Source organism: Taudactylus pleione, unplaced genomic scaffold (genome assembly GCF_031769625.1).
Source record: "Taudactylus pleione unplaced genomic scaffold, aTauple2 ptg001280l, whole genome shotgun sequence".
In the NCBI taxonomy this organism is placed as follows: Eukaryota; Metazoa; Chordata; class Amphibia; order Anura; family Myobatrachidae; genus Taudactylus; species Taudactylus pleione.
In genome coordinates this window covers 237,800-261,843 of record NW_028285680.1, presented here as the reverse complement: position 1 = coordinate 261,843, position 24,044 = coordinate 237,800, and the positions used below count along the sequence as shown (strand labels likewise).

The window sequence follows — 24,044 nt, the reverse complement described above, 5'->3', positions numbered from 1 at the left end:
ACAGGGGATCCAGAGAACGGGATACAGAGAAACCACAAATACAGCCCAGGTGTCACTGTAATCCTGTCCTGTCAGAGGGGATCCAGGGAACGGGATACAGAGAAACCACAAATACAGCCCAGGTGTCACTGTAATCCCGTCCTGTTACAGGGGATCCAGAGAACGGGATACAGAGAAACCACAAATACAGCCCAGGTGTCACTTTAATCCCGTCCTGTCACAAAGGATCCAGAGAATGGGATACAGAGACACCACTAATACAGCCCAGGTGTCACTGTAATCCTGTCCTGTCACAGGGGATCCAGAGAACAGGATACAGAGACACCACAAAGACAGCCCAGGTGTCACTGTAATCCCGTCCTGTCACAGGGGATCCAGAGAACAGGATCCAGAGAAACCACAAATACAGCCAAGGTGTCACTGTAATCCTGTCCTGTCACAGGGGATCCAGAGAAACCACAAATACAGCCCAGGTGTCACTGTAATCCCGTCCTGCCACTGGGGATCCAGAGAACAGGATACAGATAAACCACAAATACAGCCCAGGTGTCACTGTAATCCCGTCCTGTCACAGGGGAACCAGAGAACAGGATACAAAGAAAACACAAATATAGCCCAGGTATAACTGCAATCCCGTCCTGTCACAGGGAATCCAGAGAACAGGATACAGAGACACCACAAATACAGCCCAGGTGTCACTGTAATCCCGTCCTGTCACAGGGGATCCAGAGAACAGGATACAGAGAAACCACAAATACATCCCAGGTGTCACTGTAATCCCGTCCTGTCACAGGGGATCCAGAGAACAGGATACAGAGACACCACAAATACATCCCAGGTATCACTGTAATCATGTCCTGTCACAGGGGATCCAGAGAACGGGATACAGAGAAACCACAAATACAGCCCAGGTGTCACTGTAATCGCGTCCTGTCACAGGGGATCCAGAGAACAAGATCCAGAGAAACCACAAATACAGCCCAGGTGTCACTGTAATCCCGTCCTGTCACAGGGGATCCAGAGAAACCACAAATACAGCCCAGGTGTCACTGTAATCCTGTCCTGTCACAGGGGATCTAGAGAACAGGATACAGAGAAACCACAAATACAGCCCAGGTGTCACTGTAATCCTGTCCTGTCACAGGGAATCCAGAGAATGGGATACAGAGACACCACAAATACAGCCCAGGTGCCACTGTAATCCAGTCCTGCCACTGGGGATCCAGAGAACAGGATACAGAGAAACCACAAATACAGCCCAGGTGTCACTGTAATCCTGTCAAGTCACAGGGAATCCAGAGAACAGGATACAGAGAAACCACAAATATAGCCCAGGTGTCACTGTAATCCTGTCCTGTGACAGGGGATCTAGAGAACAGGATACAGAGAAACCACAAATACAGCCCAGGTGTCACTGTAATCCTGTCAAGTCACAGGGGATCCAGAGAACAGGATACAGAAACACCACAAATACAGCCCAGGTGTCACTGTAATCCCGTCCTGTCACAGGGGATCCAGAGAACAGGATACAGAGAAACCACAAATACAGCCCAAGTGTCACTGTAATCCCGTCCTGTCACAGGAGATCCAGAGAAACCAAAAATACAGCCCAGGTGTCACTGTAATCCCGTCCTGTTACAGGGGATCCAGAGAACGGGATACAGGGAAACCACAAATACAGCCCAGGTGCCACTGTAATCCTGTCCTGCCACTGGGGATCCAGAGAACAGGATACAGAGAAACCTCAAATACAGCCCAGGTGTCACTGTAATCGTGTCCTGTCACAGGGGATCCAGAGAACGGGATCCAGAGAAACCACAAATACAGCCCAGGTATCACTGTAATCCCGTCCTGTTACAGGGGATCCAGAGAACAAGATCCAGAGAAACCACAAATACAGCCCAGGTGTCACTGTAATCCCGTCCTGTCACAGGGGATCCAGAGAAACCACAAATACAGCCCAGGTGTCACTGTAATCCTGTCCTGTCACAGGGGATCTAGAGAACAGGATACAGAGAAACCACAAATACAGCCCAGGTGTCACTGTAATCCTGTCCTGTCACAGAGGATCCAGAGAATGGGATACAGAGACACCACAAATACAGCCCAAGTGTCACTGTAATCCCGTCCTGTCACAGGGGATCCAGAGAACGGGATCCAGAGAAACCACAAATACAGCCCAGGTGTCACTGTAATCCCGTCCTGTTACAGGGGATCCAGAGAACAGGATACAGAGAAACCACAAATACAGCCCAGGTGTCACTTTAATTCCGTCCTGTCACAGGGGATCCAGAGAATGGGATACAGAGACACCACAAATACAGCCCAGGTGTCTCTGTAATCCTGTCCTGTCACAGGGGATCCAGAGAACAGGATACAGAAACACCACAAATACAGCCCAGGTGTCACTGTAATCCCGTCCTGTCACATGGGATCCAGAGAACAGGATACAGAGAAACCACAAATACAGCCCAAGTGTCACTGTAATCCCGTCCTGTCACAGGAGATCCAGAGAAACCACAAATACAGCCCAGGTGTCACTGTAAAAACCGTCCTGTTACAGGGGATCCAGAGAACGGGATACAGGGAAACCACAAATACAGCCCAGGTGTCACTGTAATCCTGTCCTGTCACAGGTGATCCAGAGAAACCACAAATACAGCCCAGGTGTCACTGTAATTCTGTCCTGTCACAGGGGATCCAGAGAACAGGATACAGAGAAACCACAAATACAGCCCAGGTGTCACTGTAATCCTGTCAAGTCACAGGGGATCCAGAGAACGGGATACAGAGAAACCACAAATACAGCCCAGGTGTCACTGTAATCCCGTCATGTTACAGGGGATCCAGAGAACAGGATAGAGAGAAAACACAAATACAGCCCAGGTGTCACTGTAATCCTGTCCTGTCACAGGGGATCCAGAGAACGGGATACAGAGAAACCACAAATACAGCCCAGGTGTCACTGTAATCCTGTCCTGTCAGAGGGGATCCAGGGAACGGGATACAGAGAAACCACAAATACAGCCCAGGTGTCACTGTAATCCTGTCCTGTCACAGGGGATCCAGAGAACGGGATCCAGAGAAACCACAAATACAGCCCAGGTGTCACTGTAATCCCGTCCTGTTACAGGGGATCCAGAGAACGGGATACAGAGAAACCACAAATACAGCCCAGGTGTCACTTTAATCCCGTCCTGTCACAAAGGATCCAGAGAATGGGATACAGAGTCACCACAAATACAGCCCAGGTGTCACTGTAATCCTGTCCTGTCACAGGGGATCCAGAGAACAGGATACAGAGACACCACAAAGACAGCACAGGTGTCACTGTAATCCCGTCCTGTCACAGGGGATCCAGAGAACAGGATACAGAGACACCACAAAGACAGCACAGGTGTCACTGTAATCCTGTCCTGTCACAGGGGATCCAGAGAACAGGATACAGAGTCACCACAAATACAGCCCAGGTGTCACTGTAATCCTGTCCTGTCACAGGGGATCCAGAGAACAGGATACAGAGACACCACAAAGACAGCACAGGTGTCACTGTAATCCCGTCCTGTCACAGGGGATCCAGAGAACAGGATCCAGAGAAACCACAAATACAGCCCAGGTGTCACTGTAATCATGTCCTGTCACAGGGGATCCAGAGAAACCACACAGCCCAGGTGTCACTGTAATCCCGTCCTGCCACTGGGGATCCAGAGAAAAGGATACAGAGACACCACAAATACATCCCAGGTATCACTGTAATCCTGTCCTGTCACAGGGGATCCAGAGAACGGAATACAGAGAAACCACAAATACATCCCAGGTATCACTGTAATCCTGTCCTGTCACAGGGGATCCAGAGAACGGGATACAGAGAAACCACAAATACAGCCCAGGTGTCACTGTAATCCCGTCCTGTCACAGGGGATCCAGAGAAACCACAAATACAGCCCAGGTGTCACTGTAATCGCGTCATGTCCTAGGGGATTCAGAGAACAAGATCTAGAGAAACCACAAATACAGCCCAGGTGTCACTGTAATCCCGTCCTGTCACAGGGGATCAAGAGAAACCACAAATACAGCCCAGGTGTCACTGTAATCCTGTCCTGTCACAGGGGATCTAGAGAACAGGATACAGAGAAACCACAAATACAGCCCAGGTGTCACTGTAATCCTGTCCTGTCACAGGGGATCCAGAGAACGGAATACAGAGAAACCACAAATACAGCCCAGGTGTCACTGTAATCCCGTCAAGTCACAGGGGATCCAGAGAACGGTATACAGAGAAAACACAAATACAGCCCAGGTGTCATTGTAATCCTGTCCTGTCACAGGGGATCCAGAGAACGGGATCCAGAGAAACCACAAATACAGCCCAGGTGTCACTGTAATCCCGTCCTGTTACAGGGGATCCAGAGAACGGGATACAGAGAAACCACAAATACAGCCCAGGTGTCACTGTAATCCTGTCCTGTTACAGGGGATCCAGAGAACAGGATACAGAGAAACCACAAATACAGCCCAGGTGTCACGGTAATCCTGTCCTGTCGCAGGGGATCCACAGAACGGGATACAGAGAAACCACAAATACAGCCCAGGTGTCACTGTAATCCCGTCCTGTTACAGGGGATCCAGAGAACAGGATACAGAGAAAACACAAATACAGCCCAGGTGTCACTGTAATCCCGTCCTGTCACAGGGGATCCAGAGAACGGGATACAGAGAAACCACAAATACAGCCCAGGTGTCACTGCAATCCTGTCCTGTCAGAGGGGATCCAGGGAACGGGATACAGAGAAACCACAAATACAGCCCAGGTGTCACTGTAATCCCGTCCTGTTACAGGGGATCCAGAGAACGGGATACAGAGAAACCACAAATACAGCCCAGGTGTCACTTTAATCACGTCCTGTCACAAAGGATCCAGAGAATGGGATACAGAGACACCACAAATACAGCCCAGGTGTCACTGTAATCCTGTCCTGTCACAGGGGATCCAGAGAACAGGATACAGAGACACCACAAAGACAGCCCAGGTGTCACTGTAATCCCGTCCTGTCACAGGGGATCCAGAGAACAGGATCCAGAGAAACCACAAATACAGCCCAGGTGTCACTGTAGTCCTGTCCTGTCACAGGGGATCCAGAGAAACCACAAATACAGCCCTGGTGTCACTGTAATCCCGTCCTGCCACTGGGGATCCAGAGAACAGGATACAGATAAACCACAAATACAGCCCAGGTGTCACTGTAATCCCGTCCTGTCACAGGGGAACCAGAGAACAGGATACAAAGAAAACACAAATATAGCCCAGGTATAACTGCAATCCCGTCCTGTCACAGGGAATCCAGAGAACAGGATACAGAGACACCACAAATACAGCCCAGGTGTCATTGTAATCCCGTCCTGTCACAGGGGATCCAGAGAACAGGATACAGAGAAACCACAAATACATCCCAGGTGTCACTGTAATCCGGTCCTGTCACAGGGGATGCAGAGAACAGGATACAGAGAAACCACAAATACATCCCAGGTATCACTGTAATCATGTCCTGTCACAGGGGATCCAGAGAACGGGATACAGAGAAACCACAAATACAGCCCAGGTGTCACTGTAATCGCGTCCTGTCACAGGGGATCCAGAGAACAAGATCCAGAGAAACCACAAATACAGCCCAGGTGTCACTGTAATCCCGTCCTGTCACAGGGGATCCAAAGAAACCACAAATACAGCCCAGGTGTCACTGTAATCCTGTCCTGTCACAGGGGATCTAGAGAACAGGATACAGAGAAACCACAAATACAGCCCAGGTGTCACTGTAATCCTGTCCTGTCACAGGGGATCCAGAGAAACCACAAATACAGCCCAGGTTTCACTGTAATCCAATCCTGTTACAGGGGATCCAGAGAACAGGATACAGAGAAACCACAAATACAGCCCAGGTGTCACTTTAATCCTGTCCTGTCACAGGGAATCCAGAGAATGGGATACAGAGACACCACAAATACAGCCCAGGTGCCACTGTAATCCAGTCCTGCCACTGGGGATCCAGAGAACAGGATACAGAGAAACCACAAATACAGCCCAGGTGTCACTGTAATCCTGTCAAGTCACAGGGAATCCAGAGAACAGGATACAGAGAAACCACAAATATAGCCCAGGTGTCACTGTAATCCTGTCCTGTGACAGGGGATCTAGAGAACAGGATACAGAGAAACCACAAATACAGCCCAGGTGTCACTGTAATCCTGTCAAGTCACAGGGGATCCAGAGAACGGGATACAGAGAAACCACAAATACAGCCCAGGTGTCACTGTAATCCCGTCATGTTACAGGGGATCCAGAGAACAGGATACAGAAACACCACAAATACAGCCCAGGTGTCACTGTAATCCCGTCCTGTCACAGGGGATCCAGAGAACAGGATACAGAGAAACCACAAATACAGCCCAGGTGTCACTGTAGTCCTGTCCTGTCACAGGGGATCCAGAGAAACCACAAATACAGCCCTGGTGTCACTGTAATCCCGTCCTGCCACTGGGGATCCAGAGAACAGGATACAGATAAACCACAAATACAGCCCAGGTGTCACTGTAATCCCGTCCTGTCACAGGGGAACCAGAGAACAGGATACAAAGAAAACACAAATATAGCCCAGGTATAACTGCAATCCCGTCCTGTCACAGGGAATCCAGAGAACAGGATACAGAGACACCACAAATACAGCCCAGGTGTCATTGTAATCCCGTCCTGTCACAGGGGATCCAGAGAACAGGATACAGAGAAACCACAAATACATCCCAGGTGTCACTGTAATCCGGTCCTGTCACAGGGGATGCAGAGAACAGGATACAGAGAAACCACAAATACATCCCAGGTATCACTGTAATCATGTCCTGTCACAGGGGATCCAGAGAACGGGATACAGAGAAACCACAAATACAGCCCAGGTGTCACTGTAATCGCGTCCTGTCACAGGGGATCCAGAGAACAAGATCCAGAGAAACCACAAATACAGCCCAGGTGTCACTGTAATCCCGTCCTGTCACAGGGGATCCAAAGAAACCACAAATACAGCCCAGGTGTCACTGTAATCCTGTCCTGTCACAGGGGATCTAGAGAACAGGATACAGAGAAACCACAAATACAGCCCAGGTGTCACTGTAATCCTGTCCTGTCACAGGGGATCCAGAGAAACCACAAATACAGCCCAGGTTTCACTGTAATCCAATCCTGTTACAGGGGATCCAGAGAACAGGATACAGAGAAACCACAAATACAGCCCAGGTGTCACTTTAATCCTGTCCTGTCACAGGGAATCCAGAGAATGGGATACAGAGACACCACAAATACAGCCCAGGTGCCACTGTAATCCAGTCCTGCCACTGGGGATCCAGAGAACAGGATACAGAGAAACCACAAATACAGCCCAGGTGTCACTGTAATCCTGTCAAGTCACAGGGAATCCAGAGAACAGGATACAGAGAAACCACAAATATAGCCCAGGTGTCACTGTAATCCTGTCCTGTGACAGGGGATCTAGAGAACAGGATACAGAGAAACCACAAATACAGCCCAGGTGTCACTGTAATCCTGTCAAGTCACAGGGGATCCAGAGAACGGGATACAGAGAAACCACAAATACAGCCCAGGTGTCACTGTAATCCCGTCATGTTACAGGGGATCCAGAGAACAGGATACAGAAACACCACAAATACAGCCCAGGTGTCACTGTAATCCCGTCCTGTCACAGGGGATCCAGAGAACAGGATACAGAGAAACCACAAATACAGCCCAAGTGTCACTGTAATCCCGTCCTGTCACAGGAGATCCAGAGAAACCAAAAATACAGCCCAGGTGTCACTGTAATCCCGTCATGTTACAGGGGATCCAGAGAACGGGATAAGGGAAACCACAAATACAGCCCAGGTGCCACTGTAATCCTGTCCTGCCACTGGGGATCCAGAGAACAGGATACAGAGAAACCACAAATACATCCCAGGTGTCACTGTAATCGTGTCCTGTCACAGGGGATCCAGAGAACGGGATCCAGAGAAACCACAAATACAGCCCAGGTATCACTGTAATCCCGTCCTGTTACAGGGGATCCAGAGAACAAGATCCAGAGAAACCACAAATACAGCCCAGGTGTCACTGTAATCCCGTCCTGTCACAGGGGATCCAGAGAAACCACAAATACAGCCCAGGTGTCACTGTAATCCTGTCCTGTCACAGGGGATCTAGAGAACAGGATACAGAGAAACCACAAATACAGCCCAGGTGTCACTGTAATCCTGTCCTGTCACAGAGGATCCAGAGAATGGGATACAGAGACACCACAAATACAGCCCAGGTGTCACTGTAATCCCGTCCTGTGACAGGGGATCCAGAGAACGGGATCCAGAGAAACGACAAATACAGCCCAGTTGTCACTGTAATCCCGTCCTGTTACAGGGGATCCAGAGAACAGGATACAGAGAAACCACAAATACAGCCAAGGTGTCACTTTAATCCCGTCCTGTCACAGGGGATCCAGAGAATGGGATACAGAGACACCACAAATACAGCCCAGGTGTCTCTGTAATCCTGTCCTGTCACAGGGGATCCAGAGAACAGGATACAGAAACACCACAAATACAGCCCAGGTGTCACTGTAATCCCGTCCTGTCACATGGGATCCAGAGAACAGGATACAGAGAAACCACAAATACAGCCCAAGTGTCACTGTAATCCCGTCCTGTCACAGGAGATCCAGAGAAACCACAAATACAGCCCAGGTGTCACTGTAATAACCGTCCTGTTACAGGGGATCCAGAGAACGGGATACAGGGAAACCACAAATACAGCCCAGGTGTCACTGTAATCCTGTCCTGTCACAGGTGATCCAGAGAAACCACAAATACAGCCCAGGTGTCACTTTAATCCCGTCCTGTCACAGGGGATCCAGAGAATGGGATACAGAGATACCACAAATACAGCCCAGGTGTCACTGTAATCCTGTCCTGTCACAGGGGATCCAGAGAACAGGATACAGAGAAATCACAAATACAGCCCAGGTGTCACTGTAATCCCGTCATGTTACAGGGGATCCAGAGAACAGGATACAGAGAAAACACAAATACAGCCCAGGTGTCACTGTAATCCTGTCCTGTCACAGGGGATCCAGAGAACGGGATACAGAGAAACCACAAATACAGCCCAGGTGTCACTGTAATCCTGTCCTGTCAGAGGGGATCCAGGGAACGGGATACAGAGAAACCACAAATACAGCCCAGGTGTCACTGTAATCCTGTCCTGTCACAGGGGATCCAGAGAACGGGATCCAGACAAACCACAAATACAGCCCAGGTGTCACTGTAATCCCGTACTGTTACAGGGGATCCAGAGAACGGGATACAGAGAAACCACAAATACAGCCCAGGTGTCACTTTAATCCCGTCCTGTCACAAAGGATCCAGAGAATGGGATACAGAGTCACCACAAATACAGCCCAGGTGTCTCTGTAATGCTGTCCTGTCACAGAGGATCCAGAGAACAGGATACAGAGACACCACAAAGACAGCACAGGTGTCACTGTAATCCCGTCCTGTCACAGGGGATCCAGAGAACAGGATCCAGAGAAACCACAAATACAGCCCAGGTGTCACTGTAATCATGTCCTGTCACAGGGGATCCAGAGAAACCACACAGCCCAGGTGTCACTGTAATCCCGTCCTGCCACTGGGGATCCAGAGAAAAGGATACAGAGACACCACAAATACATCCCAGGTATCACTGTAATCCTGTCCTGTCACAGGGGATCCAGAGAACGGAATACAGAGAAACCACAAATACATCCCAGGTATCACTGTAATCCTATCCTGTCACAGGGGATCCAGAGAACGGGATACAGAGAAACCACAAATACAGCCCAGGTGTCACTGTAATCCCGTCCTGTCACAGGGGATCCAGAGAAACCACAAAAACAGCCCAGGTGTCACTGTAATCCTGTCCTGTCACAGGGGATCTAGAGAACAGGATACAGAGAAACCACAAATACAGACCAGGTGTCACTGTAATCCTGTCCTGTCACAGGGGATCTAGAGAACAGGATACAGAGAAACCACAAATACAGCCCAGGTGTCACTGTAATCCTGTCCTGTCACAGGGGATCTAGAGAACAGGATACAGAGAAACCACAAATACAGCCCTGGTGTCACTGTAATCCTGTCAAGTCACAGGGGATCCAGAGAACGGGATACAGAGAAACCACAAATACAGCCCAGGTGTCACTGTAATCCCGTCCTGTTACAGGGGATCCAGAGAACAGGATACAGAGAAATCACAAATACAGCCCAGGTGTCACTGTAATCCTGTCCTGTCACAGGGGATCCAGAGAACGGGATACAGAGAAACCACAAATACAGCCCAGGTGTCACTGTAATCCTGTCCTGTCAGAGGGGATCCAGGGAACGGGATACAGAGAAACCACAAATACAGCCCAGGTGTCACTGTAATCCTGTCCTGTCACAGGGGATCCAGAGAACGGGATCCAGAGAAACCACAAATACAGCCCAGGTGTCACTGTAATCCCGTCCTGTTACAGGGGATCCAGAGAACGGGATACAGAGAAACCACAAATACAACCCAGGTGTCACTTTAGTCCCGTCCTGTCACAAAGGATCCAGAGAATGGGATACAGAGACACCACAAATACAGCCCAGGTGTCTCTGTAATCCTGTCCTGTCACAGGGGATCCAGAGAACGGGATACAGAGAAACCACAAATACAGCCCAGGTGTCACTGTAATCGCGTCCTGTCCTAGGGGATTCAGAGAACAAGATCTAGAGAAACCACAAATACAGCCCAGGTGTCACTGTAATCCCGTCCTGTCACAGGGGATCAAGAGAAACCACAAATACAGCCCAGGTGTCACTGTAATCAAGTCCTGTCACAGGGGATCCAGAGAACGGGATACAGAGACACCAGAAATACAGCCCAGGTGTCTCTGTAATCCTGTCCTGTCACAGGGGATCCAGAGAACGGGATACAGAGAAACCACAAATACAGCCCAGGTGTCACTGTAATCGCGTCCTGTCCTAGGGGATTCAGAGAACAAGATCTAGAGAAACCACAAATACAGCCCAGGTGTCACTGTAATCCCGTCCTGTCACAGGGGATCAAGAGAAACCACAAATACAGCCCAGGTGTCACTGTAATCATGTCCTATCACAGGGGATCCAGAGAACGGGATACAGAGAAACCACAAATACAGCCCAGGTGTCACTGTAATCGTGTCCTGTCACAAGGGATCCAGAGAACAAGATCCAGAGAAACCACAAATACAGCCCAGGTGTCACTGTAATCCCGTCCTGTCACAGGGGATCCAGAGAAACCACAAATACAGCCCAGGTGTCACTGTAATCCTGTCCTGTCACAGGGGATCTAGAGAACAGGATACAGAGAAACCACAAATACAGCCCAGGTGTCACTGTAATCCTGTCCTGTCACAGGGGATCCAGAGAACGGGATCCAGAGAAACCACAAATACAGCCCAGGTGTCACTGTAATCCCATCCTGTTACAGGGGATCCAGAGAACAGGATACAGAGAAACCACAAATACAGCCCAGGTGTCACTTTAATCCCGTCCTGTCACAGGGAATCCAGAGAATGGGATACAGAGACACCACAAATACAGCCCAGGTGCCACTGTAATCCCGTCCTGCCACTGGGGATCCAGAGAACAGGATACAGAGAAAACACAAATACAGCCCAGGTGTCACTGTAATCGTGTCCTGTCACAGGGGATCCAGAGAACGGGATACAGAGACACCACAAAGACAGCCCAGGTATCACTGTAATCCCGTCCTGTCAGAGGGGATCCAGAGAACAGGATACAGGGGCACCACAAATACTGCCCAGGTGTCACTGTAATCCCATCCTGTCACAGGGGATCCAGAGAACAAGATCCAGAGAAACCACAAATACAGCCCAGGTGTCACTGTAATCCCGTCCTGTCACAGGGGATCCAGAGAAACCACAAATACAGCCCAGGTGTCACTGTAATCCTGTCCTGTCACAGGGGATCTAGAGAACAGGATACAGAGAAACCACAAATACAGCCCAGGTGTCACTGTAATCCTGTCCTGTCACAGAGGATCCAGAGAATGGGATACAGAGACACCACAAATACAGCCCAGGTGTCACTGTAATCCCGTCCTGTCACAGGGGATCCAGAGAACGGGATCCAGAGAAACCACAAATACAGCCCAGGTGTCACTGTAATCCCGTCCTGTTACAGGGGATCCAGAGAACGGGATACAGAGAAACCACAAATACAGCCCAGGTGTCACTTTAATCCCGTCCTGTCACAGGGGATCCAGAGAATGGGATACAGAGACACCACAAATACAGCCCAGGTGTCACTGTAATCCTGTCCTGTCACAGGGGATCCAGAGAACAGGATACAGAAACACCACAAATACAGCCCAGGTGTCACTGTAATCCCGTCCTGTCACATGGGATCCAGAGAACAGGATACAGAGAAACCACAAATACAGCCCAAGTGTCACTGTAATCCCGTCCTGTCACAGGAGATCCAGAGAAACCACAAATACAGCCCAGGTGTCACTGTAATCCCGTCCTGTCACAGGGGATCCAGAGAACGGGATACAGAGAAACCACAAATACAGCCCAGGTGTCACTTTAATCCCGTCCTGTCACAGGGGATCCAGGGAATGGGATACAGAGACACCACAAATACAGCCCAGGTGTCACTGTAATCCTGTCCTGTCACAGGGGATCCAGAGAACAGGATACAGAAACACCACAAATACAGCCCAGGTGTCACTGTAATCCCGTCCTGTCACATGGGATCCAGAGAACATGATACAGAGAAACCACAAATACAGCCCAAGTGTCACTGTAATCCCGTCCTGTCACAGGAGATCCAGAGAAACCACAAATACAGCCCAGGTGTCACTGTAATCCAGTCCTGTTACAGGGGATCCAGAGAACGGGATACAGGGAAACCACAAATACAGCCCAGGTGTCACTGTAATCCTGTCCTGTCACAGGGGATCCAGAGAAACCACAAATACAGCCCAGGTGTCACTTTAATCCCGTCCTGTCACAGGGGATCCAGAGAATGGGATACAGAGACACCACAAATACAGCCCAGGTGTCACTGTAATCCCGTCCTGTTACAGGGGATCCAGAGAACAGGATACAGAGAAACCACAAATACAGCCCAAGTGTCACTGTAATCCCGTCCTGTCACAGGAGATCCAGAGAAACCACAAATACAGCCCAGGTGTCACTGTAATCCCGTCCTGTTACAGGGGATCCAGAGAACGGGATACAGGGAAACCACAAATACAGCCCAGGTGTCACTGTAATCCTGTCCTGTTACAGGGGATCCAGAGAACGGGATACAGAGAAACCACAAATACAGCCCAGGTGTCACTGTAATCCTGTCCTGTCACAGGGGATCCAGAGAACGGTATACAGAGAAACCACAAACACAGCCCAGGTGTCACTGTAATCCCGTCCTGTTACAGGGGATCCAGTGAACGGGATACAGAGACACCACAAATACAGCCCAGGTGTCACTGTAATCATGTCCTGTCACAGGGGATCCAGAGAACAGGATACAGAAACACCACAAATACAGCCCAGGTGTCACTGTAATCCAGTCCTGTCACAGGGGATCCAGAGAACAGGATACAGAGAAACCACAAATACAGCCCAAGTGTCACTGTAATCCCGTCCTGTCACAGGAGAATCAGAGAAACCACAAATACAGCCCAGGTGTCACTGTAATCCCGTCCTGTTACAGGGGATCCAGAGAAAGGGATACAGGGAAACCACAGATACAGCTCAGGTGTCACTGTAATCCCGTCCTGTTACAGGGGATCCAGAGAAAGGGATACAGGGAAACCACAAATACAGCCCAGGTGTCACTGTAATCCCGTCCTGTCACAGGGGATCCAGAGAACAGGATACAGAGACACCACAAATACAGCCCAGGTATCACTGTAATCCCATCCTGTCACAGGGGAACCAGAGAACAGGATACAGAGAAACCACAAATACAGCCCAGGTGTCACTGTAATCCTGTCCTGTCACAGGGGATCCAGAGAACAGGATACAGAGAAACCACAAATACAGCCCAGGTGTCACTGTAATCCCGTCCTGTCACAGGGGATCCAGAGAACAGGATCCAGAGAAACCACAAATACAGCCCAGGTATCACTGTAATCCCGTCCTGTCACAGGGGATCCAGAAAACGGGATACAGAGACACCACAAATACAGCCCAGGTGTCACTGTAATCCCGTCCTGTCACAGGGGATCCAGAGAACAGGATACAGAGAAACCACAAATACAGCCCAGGTGTCACTGTAATCCCGTCCTGTCACAGGAGATCCAGAGAAACCACAAATACAGCCCAGGTGTCACTGTAATCCCGTCCTCTCACAGGGGATCCAGAGAACAAGATACAGAGAAACCACAAATACAGCCCAGGTGTCACTGTAATCCCGTCCTGTCACAGGGGATCCAGAGAACAGGATACAGAGAAACAAAAAATACAGCCCAGGTGTCACTGTAATCCTGTCCTGTCACAGGGGATCCAGAGAACGGGATACAGAGACACCACAAATACAGCCCAGGTGTCACTGTAATCCTGTCCTGTCACAGGGGATCCAGAGAACAAGATACAGAGAAACCACAAATACAGCCCAGGTGTCACTGTAATCCCGTCCTGTCACAGGGGATCCAGAGAACAGGATACAGAGACACCCCAAATACAGCACAGGTGTCACTGTAATCCTGTCCTGTCACATGGGATCCAGAGAACGGGATACAGAGAAACCACAAATACATCCCAGGTGTCACTGTAATCCTGTCCTGTCACATGGGATGCAGAGAAGAATACAGAGACACCACAAATATAGCCCAGGCATCACTGCAATCCCGTCCTGTCACAGAGTATCCAGAGAACGGGATACAGAGAAACCACAAATACAGCCCAGGTGTCACTGTAATCCTGTCAAGTCACAGGGGATCCAGAGAAACCACAAATACAGTCCAGGTGTCACTGTAATCCTGTCCTGTCACAGGGGATCTAGAGAACAGGATACAGAGAAACCACAAATACAGCCCAGGTGTCACTGTAATCCTGTCCTGTCACAGGGGGATCTAGAGAACAGGATACAGAGAAACCACAAATACAGCCCAGGTGTCACTGTAATCCTGTCAAGTCACAGGGGATCCAGAGAACGGGATACAGAGAAAACACAAATACAGCCCAGGTGTCACTGTAATCCTGTCCTGTCACAGGGGATCCAGAGAACGGGATACAGAGAAACCACAAATACAGCCCAGGTGTCACTGTAATCCTGTCCTGTTAGAGGGGATCCAGGGAACGGGATACAGAGAAACCACAAATACAGCCCAGGTGTCACTGTAATCCTGTCCTGTCACAGGGGATCCAGAGAACGGGATCCAGAGAAACCACAAATACAGCCCAGGTGTCACTGTAATCCCGTCCTGTTACAAAGGATCCAGAGAATGGGATACAGAGACACCACAAATACAGCCCAGGTGTCACTGTAATCCTGTCCTGTCACAGGGGATCCAGAGAAACCACAAGTACAGCCCAGGTGTCACTGTAATCCCGTCCTGCCACTGGGGATCCAGAGAAAAGGATACAGAGACACCACAAATACATCCCAGGTATCACTGTAATCCTGTCCTGTCACAGGGGATCCAGAGAACGGGATACAGAGAAACCACAAATACATCCCAGGTATCACTGTAATCCTGTCCTGTCACAGGGGATCCAGAGAACGGGATACAGAGAAACCACAAATACAGCCCAGGTGTCACTGTAATCCCGTCATGTTACAGGGGATCCAGAGAACGGGATACAGAGAAACCACAAATACAGCCCAGGTGTCACTTTAATCCCGTCCTGTCACAAAGGATCCAGAGAATGGGATACAGAGACACCACAAATACAGCCCAGGTGTCACTGTAATCCTGTCCTGTCACAGGGGATCCAGAGAACAGGATACAGAGAAACCACAAATACAGCCCAGGTGTCACTGTAATCCTGTCCTGTCACAGGGGATCCAGAGAAACCACAAATACAGCCCAGGTGTCACTGTAATCCCGTCCTGCCACTGGGGATCCAGAGAACAGGATACAGATAAACCACAAATACAGCCCAGGTGTCACTGTAATCCCGTCCTGTCACAGGGGAACCAGAGAACAGGACACAAAGAAAACACAAATATAGCCCAGGTATCACAGCAATCCCGTCCTGTCACAGGGAATCCAGAGAACAGGATACAGAGACACCACAAATACAGCCCAGGTGTCACTGTAATCCCGTCCTGTCACAGGGGATCCAGAGAACAGGATACAGAGAAACCACAAATACCTCCCAGGTGTCACTGTAATCCCGTCCTGTCACAGGGGATCCAGAGAACAGGATACAGAGACACCACAAATACATCACAGGTATCACTGTAATCATGTCCTGTCACAGGGGATCTAGAGAACAGGATACAGAGAAACCACAAATACAGCCCAGGTGTCACTGTAATCCTGTCCTGTCACAGGGGATCCAGAGAACGGGATCCAGAGAAACCACAAATACAGCCCAGGTGTCACTGTAATCCCATCCTGTTACAGGGGATCCAGAGAACGGGATACAGAGAAGCCACAAATACAGCCCAGGTGTCACTTTAATCCCGTCCTGTCACAGGGAATCCAGAGAATGGGATACAGAGACACCACAAATACAGCCCAGGTGCCACTGTAATCCCGTCCTGCCACTGGGGATCCAGAGAACAGGATACAGAGAAACCACAAATACAGCCCAGGTGTCACTGTAATCGTGTCCTGTCACAGGGGATCCAGAAAACGGGATACAGAGACACCACAAATACAGCCCAGGTATCACTGTAATCCCGACCGGTCACAGGGGATCCAGAGAACAGGATACAGAGGCAACACAAATACTGCCCAGGTGTCACTGTAATCCCGTCCTGTCACAGGGGATCCAGAGAACAAGATCCAGAGAAACCACAAATACAGCCCAGGTATCACTGTAATCCCGTCGTGTCACAGAGGATCCAGAGAACAGCATACAGAGGCACCACAAAAACTGCCCAGGTGTCACTGTAATCCCGTCCTGTCACAGGGGATCCAGAGAACAAGATCCAGAGAAACCACAAATACAGCCCAGGTGTCACTGTAATCCCGTCCTGTTACAGGGGATCCAGAGAACGGGATACAGAGAAACCACAAATACAGCCCAGGTGTCACTTTAATCCCGTCCTGTCACAGGGGATCCAGAGACACCACAAATACAGCCCAGGTGTCACTGTAATCCTGTCCTGTCACAGGGGATCCAGAGAACAGGATACAGAAACACCACAAATACAGCGCAGGTGTCACTGTAATCCGGTCCTGTCACAGAGGATCCAGAGAACAGGATACAGAGAAACCACAAATACAGCCCAAGTGTCACTGTACTCCCGTCCTGTCACAGGAGATCCAGAGAAACCACAAATACAGCCCAGGTGTCACTGTAATCCCGTCCTGTTACAGGGGATCCAGAGAACGGGATACAGGGAAACCACAAATACAGCCCAGGTGTCACTGTAATCCTGTCCTGTTACAGGGGATCCAGAGAACGGGATACAGAGAAACCACAAACACAGCCCAGGTGTCACTGTAATCCCGTCATGTCACAGGGGATCCAGAGAACAGGAAACAGAAACACCACAAATACAGCCCAGGTGTCACTGTAATCCCGTCCTGTCACAGGGGATCCAGAGAACAGGATACAGAGAAAACACAAATACAGCCCAAGTGTCACTGTAATCCCGTTCTGTCACAGGGGATCCAGAGAACAGGATACAGAGAAAGCACAAATACAGCCCAGGTGTCACTGTAATCCTGTCCTGTCACAGGGGATCCAGAGAACAGGATCCAGAGAAACCACAAATACAGCCCAGGTATCACTGTAATCCCGTCCTGTCACAGGGGATTCAGAAAACGGGATACAGAGACACCAAAAAATACAGCCCAGGTGTCACTGTAATCCCGTCCTGTCACAGGAGATCCAGAGAAACCACAAATACAGCCCAGGTGTCACTGTAATCCCGTCCTCTCACAGGGGATCCAGAGAACAAGATACTGAGAAACCACAAATACAGCCCAGGTGTCACTGTAATCCCGTCCTGTCACAGGGGATCCAGAGAACAGGATCCAGAGAAACCACAAATACAGCCCAGGTATCACTATAATCCCGTCCTGTCACAGGGGATCCAGAAAACGGGATACAGAGACACCACAAATACAGCCCAGGTGTCACTGTAATCCCGTCCTGTCACAGGAGATCCAGAGAAACCACAAATACAGCCCAGGTGTCACTGTAATCCCGTCCTGTCACAGGAGATCCAGAGAAACCAGAAATACAGCCCAGGTGTCACTGTAATCCTGTCCTTTCACAGGAGGTCCAGAGAACAGGATACAGAGAAACCACAAATCCTGCCCAGGTGTCACTGTAATCCCGTCCTGTCACAGGGGATCCAGAGAACAGGATACAGAGAAAAAAAAAATACAGCCCAGGTATCACTGTAATCCCGTCCTGTCACAGGGGATCCAGAAAACGGGATACAGAGAAACCACAAATACAGCCCAGGTGTCACTGTAATCCTGTCGTGTCACAGGGGATCCAGAGAACGGGATCCAGAGAAACCACAAATACAGCCCAGGTGTCACTTTAATCCCGTCCTGTCACAAAGGATCCAGAGAATGGGATACAGAGACACCACAAAGACAGCCCAGGTGTCACTGTAATCCCGTCCTGTCACAGGGGATCCAGAGAACAGGATCCAGAGAAACCACAAATACAGCCCAGGTATCACTGTAATCCTGTCCTGTCACAGGGGATCCAGAGAAACCACAAATACAGCCCAGGTGTCACTGTAATCCCGTCCTGCCACTGGGGATCCAGAGAAAAGGATACAGAGACACCAGAAATACATCCCAGGTATCACTGTAATCCTGTCCTGTCACAGGGGATCCAGAGAACGGGATACAGAGAAACCACAAATACATCCCAGGTATCACTATAATCCTGTCCTGTCACAGGGGATCAAGAGAACGGGATACAGAGAAACCACAAATACAGCCCAGGTGTCACTGTAATCCCGTCCTGTCACAGGGGATCCAGAGAACAGGATCCAGAGAAACCACAAATACAGCCCAGGTATCACTGTAATCCTGTCCTGTCACAGGGGATCCGGAAAACGGGATACAGAGACACCAAAAAATACAGCCCAGGTGTCACTGTAATCCCGTCCTGTCACAGGAGATCCAAAGAAACCACAAATACAGCCCAGGTGTCACTGTAATCCCGTCCTCTCACAGGGGATCCAGAGAACAAGATACAGAGAAACCACAAATACAGCCCAGGTGTCACTGTAATCCCGTCCTGTCACAGGGGATCCAGAGAACAGGATCCAGAGAAACCAGAAATACAGCCCAGGTATCACTGTAATCCCGTCCTGTCACAGGGGATCCAGAAAACGGGATACAGAGACACCACAAATACAGCCCAGGTGTCACTGTAATCCTGTCCTGTCACAGGGGATCCAGAGAACAGGATACAGAGACACCACAAATACAGCCCAGGTGTCACTGTAATCCTGTCCTGTCACATGGGATCCAGAGAACGGGATACAGAGAAACCACAAATACATCCCAGGTGTCACTGTAATCCTGTCCTGTCACATGGGATGCAGAGAAGAATACAGAGACACCACAAATATAGCCCAGGCATCACTGCAATCCCGTCCTGTCACAAGGGATCCAGAGAAACCACAAATACAGTCCAGGTGTCACTGTAATCCTGTCCTGTCACAGGGGATCTAGAGAACAGGATACAGAGAAACCACAAATACAGCCCAGGTGTCACTGTAATCCTGTCCTGTCACAGGGGATCTACAGAACAGGATACAGAGAAACCACAAATACAGCCCAGGTGTCACTGTAATCCTGTCAAGTCACAGGGGATCCAGAGAACGGGATACAGAGAAACCACAAATACAGCCCAGGTGTCACTGTAATCCCGTCCTGTTACAGGGGATCCAGAGAACAGGATAAAGAGAAAACACAAATACAGCCCAGGTGTCACTGTAATCCTGTCCTGTCACAGGGGATCCAGAGAACGGGATACAGAGAAACCACAAATACAGCCCAGGTGTCACTGTAATCCCGTCCTGTCACAGGAGATCCAGAGAAAACACAAATACAGCCCAGGTGTCACTGTAATCCCGTCCTGTCACAGGAGATCCAGAGAAACCACAAATACAGCCCAGGTGTCACTGTAATCCTGTAGTTTCACAGGAGGTCCAGAGAACAGGATACAGAGAAAACACAAATCCTGCCCAGGTGTCACTGTAATCCCGTCCTGTCACAGGGGATCCAGAGAACAGGATCCAGAGAAACAAAAAATACAGCCCAGGTGTCACTGTAATCCTGTCCTGTCACAGGGGATCCAGAGAACGGGATACAGAGACACCACAAATACAGCCCAGGTGTCACTGTAATCCTGTCCTGTCACAGGGGATCCAGAGAACAAGATACAGAGAAACCACAAATACAGCCCAGGTGTCACTGTAATCCCGTCCTGTCACAGGGGATCCAGAGAACAGGATACAGAGACACCACAAATACAGCCCAGGTGTCACTGTAATCCTGTCCTGTCACATGGGATCCAGAGAACGGGATACAGAGAAACCACAAATACATCCCAGGTGTCACTGTAATCCTGTCTTGTCACATGGGATGCAGAGAAGAATACAGAGACACCACAAATATAGCCCAGGCATCACTGCAATCCCGTCCTGTCACAGGGGATCCAGAGAAACCACAAATACAGTCCAAGTGTCACTGTAATCCTGTCCTGTCACAGGGGATCTAGAGAACAGGATACAGAGAAACCACAAATACAGCCCAGGTGTCACTGTAATCCTGTCGTGTCACAGGGGATCTACAGAACAGGATACAGAGAAACCACAAATACAGCCCAGGTGTCACTGTAATCCTGTCAAGTCACAGGGGATCCAGAGAACGGGATACAGAGAAACCACAAATACAGCCCAGGTGTCACTGTAATCCCGTCCTGTTACAGGGGATCCAGAGAACAGGATACAGAGAAAACACAAATACAGCCCAGGTGTCACTGTAATCCTGTCCTGTCACAGGGGATCCAGAGAACGGGATACAGAGAAACCACAAATACAGCCCAGGTGTCACTGTAATCCTGTCCTGTCAGAGGGGATCCAGGGAACGGGATACAGAGAAACCACAAATACAGCCCAGGTGTCACTGTAATCCTGTCCTGTCACAGGGGATCCAGAGAACGGGATCCAGAGAAACCACAAATATAGCCTAGGTGTCACTGTAATCCCGTCAAGTTACAGGGGATCCAGAGAACGGGATACAGAGAAACCACAAATACAGCCCAGGTGTCACTTTAATCCCGTCCTGTCACAAAGGATCCAGAGAATGGGATACAGAGACACCACAAATACAGCCCAGGTGTCTCTGTAATCCTGTCCTGTCACAGGGGATCGAGAGAACAGGATAGAGAGACACCACAAAGACAGCCCAGGTGTCACTGTAATCCCGTCCTGTCACAGGGGATCCAGAGAACAGGATCCAGAGAAACCACAAATACAGCCCAGGTATCACTGTAATCCTGTCCTGTCACAGGGGATCCAGAGAAACCACAAATACAGCCCAGGTGTCACTGTAATCCCGTCCTGCCACTGGGGATCCAGAGAAAAGGATACAGAGACACCACAAATACATCCCAGGTATCACTGTAATCCTGTCCTGTCACAGGGGATCCAGAGAACGGGATACAGAGAAACCACAAATACATCCCAGGTATCACTGTAATCCTGTCCTGTCACAGGGGATCCAGAGAACGGAATACAGAGAAAAAACAAATACAGCCCAGGTGTCACTGTAATCCCGTCCTGTCACAGGGGATCCAGAGAACAGGATCCAGAGAAACCACAAATACAGCCCAGGTATCACTGTAATCCCGTCCTGTCACAGGGGATCCAGAAAACGGGATACAGAGACACCAAAAAATACAGCCCAGGTGTCACTGTAATCCCGTCCTGTCACAGGAGATCCAGAGAAACCACAAATACAGCCCAGGTGTCACTGTAATCCCGTCCTCTCACAGGGGATCCAGAGAAGAAGATACAGAGAAACCACAAATACAGCCGAGGTATCACTGTAATCCTGTCCTGTCACAGGGGATCCAGAGAACGGAATACAGAGAAACCACAAATACAGCCCAGGTGTCACTGTAATCCCGTCCTGTCACAGGGGATCCAGAGAACAGGATCCAGAGAAACCACAAATACAGCCCAGGTATCACTGTAATCCCGTCCTGTCACAGGGGATCCAGAAAACGGGATACAGAGACACCACAAATACAGCCCAGGTGTCACTGTAATCCCGTCCTGTCACAGGAGATCCAGAGAAACCACAAATACAGCCCAGGTGTCACTGTAATCCCGTCCTGTCACAGGAGATCCAGAGAAACCACAAATACAGCCCAGGTGTCACTGTAATCCTGTCCTTTCACAGGAGGTCCAGAGAACAGGATACAGAGAAACCACAAATACTGCCCAGGTGTCACTGTAATCCAGTCCTGTCACAGGGGATCCAGAGAACAGGATACAGAGAAAAAAAAAATACAGCCCAGGTGTCACTGTAATCCTGTCCTGTCACAGGGGATCCAGAGAACGGGATACAGAGACACCACAAATACAGCCCAGGTGTCACTGTAATCCTGTCCTGTCACAGGGGATCCAGAGAACAAGATACAGAGAAACCACAAATACAGCCCAGGTGTCACTGTAATCCTGTCCTGTCACATGGGATCCAGAGAACGGGATACAGAGAAACCACAAATACATCCCAGGTGTCACTGTAATCCTGTCCTGTCACATGGGATGCAGAGAAGAATACAGAGACACCACAAATATAGCCCAGGCATCACTGCAATCCTGTCCTGTCACAGGGGATCCAGAGAAACCACAAATACAGTCCAGGTGTCACTGTAATCCTGTCCTGTCACAGGGGATCTAGAGAACAGGATACAGAGAAACCACAAATACAGCCCAGGTGTCACTGTAATCCTGTCCTGTCACAGGGGATCTACAGAACAGGATACAGAGAAACCACAAATACAGCCCAGGTGTCACTGTAATCCTGTCCTGTCAGAGGGGATCCAGAGAACAGGATACAGAGAAACCACAAATACAGCCCAGGTGTCACTGTAATCCCGTCCTGTCACAGGGGATCCAGAGAACAGCATCCAGAGAAACAACAAATACAGCCCAGGTGTCACTGTAATCCCGTCCTGTCACAGGGGATCCAGAGAACGGGATACAGAGAAACCACAAATACAGCCCAGGTGTCACTGTAATCCTGTCCTGTCACAGGGGATCCAGAGAACGGGATACAGAGAAACCACATATACATCCCAAGTGTCACTGTAATCCCGTATTGTCACAGGGGATCCAGAGAACAGGATACAGAGAAACCACAAATACAGCCCAGGTGTCACTGTAATCCCGTATTGTCACAGGGGATCCAGAGAACAGGATACAGAAATACCACAAATACATCCCAAGTATCACTGTAATCCCATCCTGTCACAGGGGATCCAGAGAACGGGTTAGCAGGATGCAGCGGTCTGACCTCAGGTAGGAGGTTGGCAGATACTGTAGAAGCGGTGTGTGGCCGCCCCAGGAGACAGAGATACTTATTATTTAGGTACTCTGTATGCAGGACCCATATGGCCCTTTACGCACCTGGGTTCTTGTGCTTCCAGCTGGAATGGCACCCGATGACGGATGACGGCCACTGCAACCAGTAGAATGTTACTAATTCTAAAGTCTTACTAAATAGCCATGAATTCAGCTGAACTGCACTGAATGTGCGAAACAAAAGGGGG

The 24,044-nt window shown here is 49.7% G+C and overlaps 1 protein-coding gene across 1 annotated transcript in view; it reads right to left on the bottom strand.

Annotated features, from left to right (window-relative positions):
• TRAPPC10 (trafficking protein particle complex subunit 10) overlaps positions 1 to 24,044 on the bottom strand; it is a 163,551-nt gene that overhangs the window by 70,794 nt on the left and 68,713 nt on the right. The gene's annotated exons all lie outside the window — the stretch shown is intronic.